The sequence below is a fragment of the Anomaloglossus baeobatrachus genome, chromosome 3 (assembly GCF_048569485.1).
Source record: "Anomaloglossus baeobatrachus isolate aAnoBae1 chromosome 3, aAnoBae1.hap1, whole genome shotgun sequence".
NCBI lineage: Eukaryota > Metazoa > Chordata > Amphibia > Anura > Aromobatidae > Anomaloglossus > Anomaloglossus baeobatrachus.
In genome coordinates, this window is record NC_134355.1 from 549,509,463 (window position 1) to 549,521,093 (window position 11,631).

Here is an 11,631-nt window from a genome sequence, read left to right on the forward strand (position 1 = left end):
ACAGGAAACCGATGGACTCCAGTGCAAAGTTTGAGCCTGTCCCCCCACATGTTGGTCAGATGTATGGGCATTGTAGAGTTACTCCACTCCTCCTTAATTGTGTAATACGGACCCCCATTGTGTACGAACGGGCCCCCATCCTGGGCCACTTCCTGCTAAGTATGAACTAATCATGGCTATATCTTGGTGTATGTATGACCCCCCCCCCCCATCCTGCTATTTATGTTCCTATCGTGGCCCATCCTAGTATATATGAATGCCTCCCTCATCCAGGTATATATGTCTCCATCATGGCCCATCTTGGTATGTCTTTATTATGGTCACATAATGGTGTATGACCCCATCATGGCCCCATCCTGGTACATATGGCCCTATCCTGGTATACATGTCCCCATAATGGCCCCAGCCTGGTTTATGTCCCCCATGCTGGCTGCATACTGGGACATATGATACCCCTGGGTGCTACACACAGTAACATTTTTAAAAAAATTATACTCTCCTCCCCTTACACCTACTAACCATGCCCCACCCCACCCCCGCTCTTCCAATGTCCTCCCTCGATAATGGCATTCCACAACTGACCTGTGTGTAAGCGGCGCAGCGCATGACGTCACTGTGCTCCCACTTAGTGTGGTCAGCTGCTGGGTGCTGGCATATTCTCTGCTCCCCATACTCTGCATTATGGGCATGGGAATCGGTGAATATTCATAGCCTTAATTGGCAACTGGCACATCGCAGTGCAGGGACTCAATGAGTCTTTGTGCTACAATGTATTTTAGCTGGATGTCCTCGCTTTCGGACGCTCATCCAGCTGAAACAGGTGTTTGGGTCGGCGGTCCCCCTGTACACTTGAGCCCGGTCATGGTCACTGCGACCGCGATCGTTACACCCCTGCAGGTATGTATAAAAGTTCATGCTGTGTGCTATCCAGATGTCACACGGATAGCATACGGAATGCGCATGCACTCACTTGCAACTACGCTACGGACCGTGGAAAAATTTGTGTTTCTTCACGGATGTGTGAAGGAGGCCTAAGGAATTGTTCAGATTTCAGTAAGTAACTACGGCAAGTTAGTTTTAGAAAAATCTGCATACTGAACTTTTTATTCAGACTTCTTCTTTTTTTTTTTTTTTTTTTTTTACTTTTTTTAAAAAAACACATAATGGTGTGGCGCCCTGGACTGGCCAGGTCGTCACAGGTACTGCAACACACACCCCCACCCAGAGACAGGCACATCAGCCAGACACAAACTCCTTGTTGCCTCCCTCCAGGGGCTGATGTCCACACCAGGTGGGGTGGAGCCAGGCGGTTGGCCCCACCCACTGAGGAGTTAACAGTCCTGGAGGCGGGAGAAGGAAGGCAGTTGAGTTCAGAGGAGTTGAGTTCGGGAAGTGGAAGTGAGAGGAGTGAGAAGGAGTAAACTGACAGTGTCCGGGTGTGTGGCCCGGGCACTAAGAGCAAGGTTGGGAGACGGTGGTGGCCATCTGCAGGAGAGGCAAATCAACGCGGAACCGTAGGGCCGGGGACAGGCGGTGGCCCGCCGGTACCGAACCGGGGAGCGAAGTGAAGCCATCACACATCGGCAGGGCCTGCGGACCCCCGACCAGGCTTGGAGTCGCCGTTAAGAGTTCAAATCCGTCAGTGACCGGAACCCCAGGGGGTTTCCTAACAGCCAAGACCCGATAGAAGGCAACCGTCCGACCAGTAGAAGGAAATGCAGCTACCGCCACAGCTAGCGTTCCAAGGGCCAGAGCCTGCGGGCAAAAGGACTCCTCCGGCACAAATATAAGCTGGGGAGTGGGTTACCAGTGGGAAGCCACCGGGACCGAACATACACAATGGTGCAGGGAAAGGTAGCCACCATCAACCGTCCGGGAGAAGTCACAGCAGTCGGCTGCGGGACCCGTCCATCCAGCCATTTGGTTTACCAGAGACTTTGCGTACATTTGTGGCTGAGTGAGTACAACTGTGTCATCCGGCAACGCACTGCACAGTCCAAGCGACCCTGCACCTTGCCAATCCTGCCTCCCCGTCACCTCGCCGGGCCCCGGGACCACCAACCCCTACCCACGGGGGGGGAGAAACAACATCCCAGCTGCTCCCCACCATCGCTCCCGGGATCCCCGTCACCAGCAGCGGTGGTGCCCAACCTCACCACAACCCGTGGGTGGCGTCACGGACTAAATCCCCCCCCCCCCCCCCAAACCACCCCTTTCACTCACGGGCGAGGAGCGCAGCTCGAGCCACCGAGCAGCCGTCGCAGCAGCGCCGGACCCGAGCGTTAATGAGCGCAGCACAGTGGCGTCCTCCCCGCCCGCGACAGTGGCACTATAAAAATCAATTTATTTTTTTTTTAACATTTTCATATTCTACGGTCTATTCAGGCTTTTAGGAACTGACAAAAGCTAGTGTGACTGTGGCCTTAATGGCAGATATTTTAAAAAAAAAAAAAAAAAAAATATATATATAATTTATTTTAAATAAACACTAGGGTTTAAAGTTAAAAAAAAAAAATCTACAGACTTCTTCCACTGTATAACATACAGCAGTATTCCCCAACCCGTGGCCATTTAGACTCAGGCTGTCGGGGCATGTTGGAAGTTAGTGTTCTGCTATCTGTGGCAAAACTACGAGATTGCATTTCCTACATCTGGTCTATGCTCTAGGCCAGAGTTTTAAATGCCAAATTGTTTCCAATTTGAACAGGCTATAAATGTTAAAAATTTCTCATGAGTAGAAAGTGTTTGATCACGAGAAGGACTTTGCAATTTACAGCTTTTTCTGTATGTTATTTTGCATAAATTTTCAAAACTGTAGTCTTTCGATCTCACAAGAAGTAACCTACTAGTGATCATGTGATATGTCTGCTTGATAATGGATTGCAACTATCAAGTCTTCATGTACAGTAATTTATATATATATATATATATATATATATATTATATATAATGACAACCCTACTCTTAGAACCTAAACATAACATACAGCTTTGAATTGCAACACGAAGAAACCGTAATGGAATAAGGGAAACCAGAGAATGTATACACATGGTAATGAGATTCAAATGCTGAAAATGGAAACAAAACGTCTCAATTTATTAAGCATGGAGTATGAGTGCCTCGTGCTGAAATCCATGCGCTTACCTTGGCTGCTATCCGTGAGGTTATTAGTGGTTGTCTGAGGAATGCTTAGCCATGCTGAATGCACTTCAGCACACAGTCAAGATCTGCTGCTGGCAGCTCCTTTTGCAATTGCCGACCAATAGAGTGCTCGATAGGAGACAAGACTGGTTACACCAGCTGATAGTAGCATGAGCAACATGTGGCCTGGTGTTGTGGGAACACTGCAGAAATGGCTGTTCCACTGGTTCCATGAGTAGCTCAATGTAAAGCTAAGCTGTTAGTATACCTGGAATGGAGCGTACATTGGTCTGGCTACTGTACATCATGCCATCCAACACCATAGTCCCAGGAGTAAGACTGGTGTGATGGTCACTGAAGTAATCTTCATGGTGTTGCCAATGATCTCTGTAAACCAATTTCGGGCTCATTTCATTCAAAGGAAATGCAGGACTCATTGATGAAGAGGATAGACCTCCATTGCAGTCTTGTGTTGCACCTTGGCAAAAAATTACAGATTAAAAAAATTAGCTATTCTTATCAATATCTAGCCACAACAATAATAAACTACAGGATGCAGTCCACAGGGACAGATAAACCAATTTCCCCCACCAACCCTACAGGACTTGGCTGCAATCTGCAAAAGATGGAAAAAAGTACTTTCTTTGTCGCTCTATTGGGAGACCCAGACAATTGGGTGTATAGGCTATTCCTCCGGAGGCCGCACAAAGTATTACACTTAAAAGTGTTAAGCCCCTCCCCTTCTGCCTATACACCCCCCGTGCTCCCACGGGCTCCTCAGTTTTTTGCTTTGTGCGAAGGAGGTCAGACACGCACGCACAGCTCCACAGATTGGTCAGCAGCAGCTGCTGACCATGTCGGATGGAAGAAAAGTGGGCCCATATAGGGCCCCCAGCATGCTCCCTTCTCACCCCACTCTTGTCGGCGGTGTTGTAAGGTTGAGGTATCCATTGCGGGTACGGAGGCTGGAGCCCACATGCTGTTTTTCCTTCCCCATCCCCCTCAGGGCTCTGGTGGAAGTGGGATCCTATCGGTCTCCAGGCACTGAGACCGTGCTTCATCCACAACTCCTGTGGAGCCTGCTGGATAGGAGCCGGGTATCGTTCAGGGACATGGCCCTGCTACTTGGAGGTACTCTGTATCCCGGTGGGGACCGCGCACAGCAACACTCCAGCTTTGCTGGGTGTGCTAGTGCACCGGGGACCGCGGCGCTGACCGGGTTAATATGTGCCATTACACACTCAGCGTTGCTGAGTGTGTTTTATGTATAGGGACTGCCGCACTGACCGCCGCGGCCATGGAAACACTGCGGCGCGGCTGGGACTTGTAGTGCGCCGGGGACTTCCACGCCGGCCGCGCTTTTACGGCGGCCGCGTTTATTACTAGAGTCCCCGGCTTTTTGCGGCCTAGTTCCTTTCCTCCCGCCCACAGCCCTGACAGGCAGGGGATGGGCGGGACGCTGCTCAGAACGAGCAGCACTGAGGGCTGGAGCATGCTTTGCATACTCCACTCCCCTCACTGTGCACAGTGCAGGCACCAGTTCCCGCTCTTTCTAGGTCACGCCCACGGCTCCCTCCTCTCCTCAGGACGCATTCCTGTCAGCTCCTCGGACGCTGCAGAGGGGGACAAAGTCTGGGAGATCCAGGCAGGGACTCTGGTGGCCTCACAACCGCTTTAAGCGGGTGGTAAGCAGCACCTGTGGTGCTAGCCCCATTGTGCAGTAGTGTAACATTATATGTTTAGTTTACACTGTATAGTGCACAGTTGAATTCTGGCTATATGCCCTATTGTGTTGCTCAGGGAAGATAATAGCATGGCGCCCACGAAAGGCAGGGGTGCAAAAACACAGGCTTATTATGTTGCCTGCGCCGCATGTACGACCCCGCTACCGACAGGTTCCACTGACCCTCATTGTGTGCACTGTTCGGTCCCTGTGGCTCTTGCTCAGCCAGAGCCTCTGCTAGGGGGGGCCCAGGGGGAGCCACCTGCTAACACTGTTCAGGTGACAGGGACGGAGTTTGCAAAACTCTCTGAGACTATGGCTAAGATACTAGAAGCCTTGCAGTCCAGGCCGGTATCTCAGCACAGGGACTCTGTTGAATCTTTGTTCCCTGGCCCACCTCAGCTGGACCAACAATGTCCTCCCGGGGTATCTCATGGATCCCAAGCTGAGGGTTCTGACACAGACCCCAGCCCCAGACCGACTAAGCGAGCTCGCTTAGATTTTCCCTCGACATCATCATATTGTGCAGGGTCTCAGAGGGGGGAAGCTCTGGTTGATGATGCGGAGACAGCTGATCAGGATTCTGATCCTGAGGCCGCTCTCAATCTTGATACTCCGGACGGGGACGCCATAGTGAACGACATTATTGCGTCCATCAATCGTATGTTGGATATTTCTCCCTCAGCTCCTCCGGTGGAGGAGTCAGCTTCCCAGCAGAAGAAATTCCGTTTCAGGTTTCCCAAGCGTACACCGAGTATGTTTCTGGACCACTCTGATTTCAGAGAGGCAGTCCAGAATCACCATGCTTGTCCAGATAAGCGTTTTTCTAAGCGCCTTAAGGATACACGTTATCCCTTTCCCCCTGACGTGGTCAAAAGTTGGGCTCAGTGTCCCAAAGTGGATCCTCCAATCTCCAGACTGGCAGCTAGATCCATACTTGCAGTGGAAGATGGGGCTTCACTCAAAGATGCCACTGACAGGCAGATGGAGCTCTGGTTGAAATCCATCTATGAAGCCATCGGCGCTTCTTTTGCCCCAGCATTCGCAGCCGTATGGGCGCTACAAGCTATCTCAGCAGGTCAAGCGCAAATAGACGCAGCCACACGCACGTCCGCGCCACAGGTGGCGTCCATAACCTCTCAGACGTCGGCATTTGCGTCTTACGCTATTAATGCTGTCCTGGACTCTGCGAGCCGTACGGCGGTTGCAGCCGCCAATTCGGTGGTACTCCGCAGGGCCTTGTGGCTACGGGAATGGAAGGCAAATTCTGTTTCCAAAAAGCGCTTAACCAGTTTGCCAATTTCTGGCGACCGATTGTTTGGCGAGCGTTTGGATGAAATCATCAAACAATCCAAGGGAAAGGATACATCCTTACCCCAGCCCAAACCGAACATACCCCAACAGAGGAAGGGGCAGTCGAGGTTTCGGTCCTTTCGGGGCGCGGGCAGGTCCCAATTCTCCTCGTCCAAAAGGCCTCAGAAAGATCAAAGGAACTCTGATGCATGGCGGTCTAAGTCACGTCCTAAAAAGACCACCGGAGGTGCCGCTACCAAAGCGGCTTCCTCATGACTTTCGGCATCCTCACTCCGCATCCTCGGTCGGTGGCAGGCTCTCCCGCTTTTGCGACACCTGGCTGCCACGGGTAAAAGACCGTTGGGTGAGAGACATTCTGTCTCACGGTTACAAGATAAGTCCGGCGGATTTTGATGTGGGTGGAAGCCACGGCCTCCACCATCTCTGCAGTTCACATCCCAGGCGTGGAAAACTGGGAAGCAGATTATCTCAGTCGCCAGGGCATGGACGCAGGGGAATGGTCCCTTCACCCGGACGTGTTTCAGGAGATCTGTTGCCGCTGGGGGGTGCCGGACGTCTACCTCATGGCGACCCGGCACAACAACAAGGTACCGGCGTTCATGGCACGGTCTCAAGATCCCAGAGCTCTGGCGGCAGACGCCTTAGTTCAGGATTGGTCGCAGTTTCAGCTCCCTTATGGGTTTCCTCCGCTGGCACTGTTGCCCAGAGTGTTACGCAAGATCAGGGCCGACTGCCGCCGCGTCATCCTCGTCGCTCCAGACTGGCCGAGGCGGTCGTGGTACCCGGATCTGTGGCATCTCACGGTCGGCCAACCGTGGGCACTACCAGACCGACCAGACTTGCTATCTCAAGGGCCATTTTTCCATCTGAATTCTGCGGCCCTCAACCTGACTGTGTGGCCATTGAGTCCTGGATCCTAGCGTCCTCAGGGTTATCTCAAGACGTCATTGCCACTATGAGACAAGCTAGGAAACCAACGTCCGCCAAGATCTACCACAGGACGTGGAAAATTTTCCTGTCGTGGTGCTCTGCTCAGGGTATTTCTCCCTGGTCTTTTGCCTTGCCCACTTTTCTGTCCTTCCTTCAATCTGGACTGGAAAAGGGTTTGTCGCTCGGCTCCCTTAAGGGACAAGTCTCAGCGCTCTCTGTGTTTTTCCAGAAGCGCCTAGCCAGACTTCCACAGGTACGCACGTTCCTGCAGGGGGTTTGTCACATCGTCCCTCCTTACAAGCGGCCGTTAGAACCCTGGGATCTGAACAGGGTGCTGATGGTTCTTCAGAAACCACCATTCGAGCCAATGAGGGATATTTCTCTCTCACGCCTTTCGCAGAAAGTGGTTTTTCTAGTAGCAGTCACTTCACTTCGCAGAGTGTCTGAGCTAGCTGCACTGTCATGCAAAGCTCCCTTCCTGGTGTTTCACCAGGACAAGGTGGTTCTGCGTCCGGTTCCGGAATTTCTCCCTAAGGTGGTATCCCCCTTTCATCTCAATCAGGATATCTCCTTACCTTCTTTTTGTCCTCATCCAGTTCACCAATGTGAAAAGGATTTGCACTTGTTAGATCTGGTGAGAGCACTCAGACTCTACATTTCTCGTACGGCGCCCCTGCGCCGCTCGGATGCACTCTTTGTCCTTATCGCTGGCCAGCGTAAAGGGTCACAGGCTTCCAAATCAACCCTGGCTCGGTGGATCAAGGAGCCAATTATCGAAGCTTACCGTTCGGCTGGGCTTCCGGTTCCCTCAGGGCTGAAGGCCCATTCTACCAGAGCCGTGGGCGCGTCCTGGGCTTTGAGGCACCAGGCTACGGCTCAGCAGGTGTGTCAGGCGGCTACCTGGTCGAGCCTGCACACTTTCACGAAACACTATCAGGTGCATACCTATGCTTCGGCGGATGCCAGCCTAGGTAGACGAGTCCTTCAGGCGGCGGTTGCCCACCTGTAGGAAAGGGCCGTTTTACGGCTCTCTTACGAGGTATTATTTTACCCACCCAGGGACTGCTTTTGGACGTCCCAATTGTCTGGGTCTCCCAATAGAGCGACAAAGAAGAAGGGAATTTTGTTTACTTACCGTAAATTCCTTTTCTTCTAGCTCTAATTGGGAGACCCAGCACCCGCCCCTGTTTTTGTGTGTACACATGTTGTTCATGTTGAATGGTTTCAGTTCTCCGATATTCCTTCGGATTGAAGTTACTTTAAACCAGTTTATAATTCTTTTTCCTCCTTCTTGCTTTTGCACCAAAACTGAGGAGCCCGTGGGAGCACGGGGGGTGTATAGGCAGAAGGGGAGGGGCTTAACACTTTTAAGTGTAATACTTTGTGCGGCCTCCGGAGGCATAGCCTATACACCCAATTGTCTGGGTCTCCCAATTAGAGCTAGAAGAAAAGGAATTTACGGTAAGTAAACAAAATTCCCTTCTTTAGGTATTGGATCCTGAAGCAAAAATGTTTAAAAACCTCTAAAATAAAAAAAAAAGCAGTGGCTTGAGGATGATGGAACACCAATAGATGGACATCTGACTTGTGGCCCAGTGTCTGCCAACACTGAAACTGGATCTGGTGCTGGAAAATGTGACCATTCGCTGATCTTGGCAACCCCCGCTCCAGTCACATAACCTTACAGCTTTATTTTCTCGGTCTTGCAATTTGTGTTGGGAGGTTTCTATTTGCCCTGCATTTATTGCTGAGAAGGCTGCCATTTTTTTTCATAGAGATCCACACTTCAGCTTCCACCGACTTATTCAAGAGACCTCTACTCAGTACAGAGAAACTCTCCATCTGGCTAGACACCGGACAAGTACATTTTGAGACGCGTAAAACTCTTATAATTCAGCAATATTACTGACAATGAGCAGATTTCTTATTGTTTAATATGTCCTTGGAATAGGGTAGACTAAGCTGATGATTTGACTGTTGTAATGTAGCAGTGCCAGCAGTGGTTATTCCCCCCCCCCCCCCCCATTTTCTGCCACTTATTAAGCACAGCACTTTATACTCCTTATACTGCTGGAGGAATATCCACAAGGTTTAGTGTGCATGAGAATAGAGTAAAATGACTTTGAAGCCTTTGTCACATTAAGTGCTCCAGGGAACGTATACTTTAAATATTTGACTCTCAGAATGATTTTCTATTTATGGCTCTACGACTAAAAAGCGTTCATTACACTGGTGTATCTGGGGTTTCAAAATGGTTTAGGAAAATTCAAGTTTTTGGGCAAACTATCGTAAAAAAAAACTCGTTTTTTTTGTTGTTTTTACAGTATTTTGGATGTGCATTAAATCTCTATAACGTGACGGACTTAGATTCTGAGATTATATATATATATATATATATATATATATATATATATATATATATATATATATATACATACATACATACATACATACATACATACATACATACATACATACATACATACATACATACATACATACATACATACACCGTTAGGTCCAGAAATATTTGGACAGTGACACAATTTTCGCGAGTTGGGCTCTGCATGCCACCACATTGGATTTGAAATGAAACCTCTACAACAGAATTCAAGTGCAGATTGTAACCTTTAATTTGAAGGTTTGAACAAAAATATCTGATAGAAATTGTAGGAATTGTACATATTTCTTTACAAACACTCCACATTTTAGGAGGTCAAAAGTAATTGGACAAATAAACCAAACCCAAACAAAATATTTTTTTTTTCAATATTTTGTTGCGAATCCTTTGGAGGCAATCACTGCCTTAAGTCTGGAACCCATGGACATCACCAAACGCTGGGTTTCCTCCTTCTTAATGCTTTGCCAGGCCTTTACAGCCGCAGCCTTCAGGTCTTGCTTGTTTGTGCGTCTTTCCGTCTTAAGTCTGGATTTGAGCAAGTGAAATGCATGCTCAATTGGGTTAACATCTGGTGATTGACTTGGCCATTGCAGAATGTTCCACTTTTTTGAACTCATGAACTCCTGGGTAGCTTTGGCTGTATGCTTGGGGTCAATGTCCATCTGTACTATGAAGCGCCGTCCGATCAACTTTGCGGCATTTGGCTGAATCTGGGCTGAAAGTATATCCCGGTACACTTCAGAATTCATCCGACTACTCTTGTCTGCTGTTATGTCATGAATAAACACAAGTGACCCAGTGCCATTGAAAGCCATGCATGCCCATGCCATCACGTTGCCTCCACCATGTTTTACAGAGGATGTGGTGTGCCTTGGATCATGTGCCGTTCCCTTTCTTCTCCAAACTTTTTTCTTCCCATCATTCTGGTACAGGTTGATCTTTGTCTCATCTGTCCATAGAATACTTTTCCAGAACTGAGCTGGCTTCATGAGGTGTTTTTCAGCAAATTTAACTCTGGCCTGTCTATTTTGGAATTGATGAATGGTTTGCATCTAGATGTGAACCCTTTGTATTTACTTTCATGGAGCCTTCTCTTTACTGTTGACTTAGAGACAGATACACCTACTTCACTGAGAGTGTTCTGGACTTCAGTTGATGTTGTGAACGGGTTCTTCTTCACCAAAGAAAGTATGCTGCGATCATCCACCACTGTTGTCATCCGTGGACGCCCAGGCCTTTTTGAGTTCCCAAGCTCACCAGTCAATTCCTTTTTTCTCAGAATGTACTTGACTGTTGATTTTGCTACTCCAAGCATGTCTGCTATCTCTCTGATGGATTTTTTCTTTTTTTTTCAGCCTCAGGATGTTCTGCTTCACCTCAATTGAGAGTTCCTTAGACTGCATGTTGTCTGGTCACAGCAACAGCTTCCAAATGCAAAACCACACACCTGTAATCAACCCCAGACCTTTTAACTACTTCATTGAATACAGGTTAACGAGGGAGACGCCTTCAGAGTTAATTGCAGCCCTTAGAGTTCCTTGTCCAATTACTTTTGGTCCCTTGAAAAAGAGGAGGCTATGCATTACAGAGCTATGATTCCTAAACCCTTTCTCCGATTTGGATGTGAAAACTCTCATATTGCAGCTGGGAGTGTGCACTTTCAGCCCATATTATATATATATATAATTGTATTTCTGAACATGTTTTTGTAAACAGCTAAAATAACAAAACTTGTGTCACTGTCCAAATATTTCTGGACCTAACTGTATATGTATGTATATGTGTGTGTATATATATGTATATATATGTATATGTGTGTATATATATATATATATATATATATATATATATATATATATATATATATATATATATATATAATATATATATATATATATATATATATATATTTAGATTAGATTTATTTATACTATATATAAAATGCCGCAGTTTACAAAATGCCCCAAATGAAAAATACTTCAGAACCCGTACCCATGAACTTTGAAAATAAGTACACCTTTCTCATATAGGGGTCTTGAAATACATTTTGACATTGATCCTGCCAACAATGACATCTAACAAAGCTTTGGGCAAGATTATGGGCAAGTTTCTAGCTTGAGCG

General features: G+C 48.0%; 1 protein-coding gene across 1 annotated transcript in view; it reads left to right on the forward strand.

Annotated features, from left to right (window-relative positions):
- LOC142295528 (putative serine protease K12H4.7) overlaps positions 1–11,631 on the forward strand; it is a 69,673-nt gene that overhangs the window by 47,927 nt on the left and 10,115 nt on the right. The window lies entirely within an intron of this gene.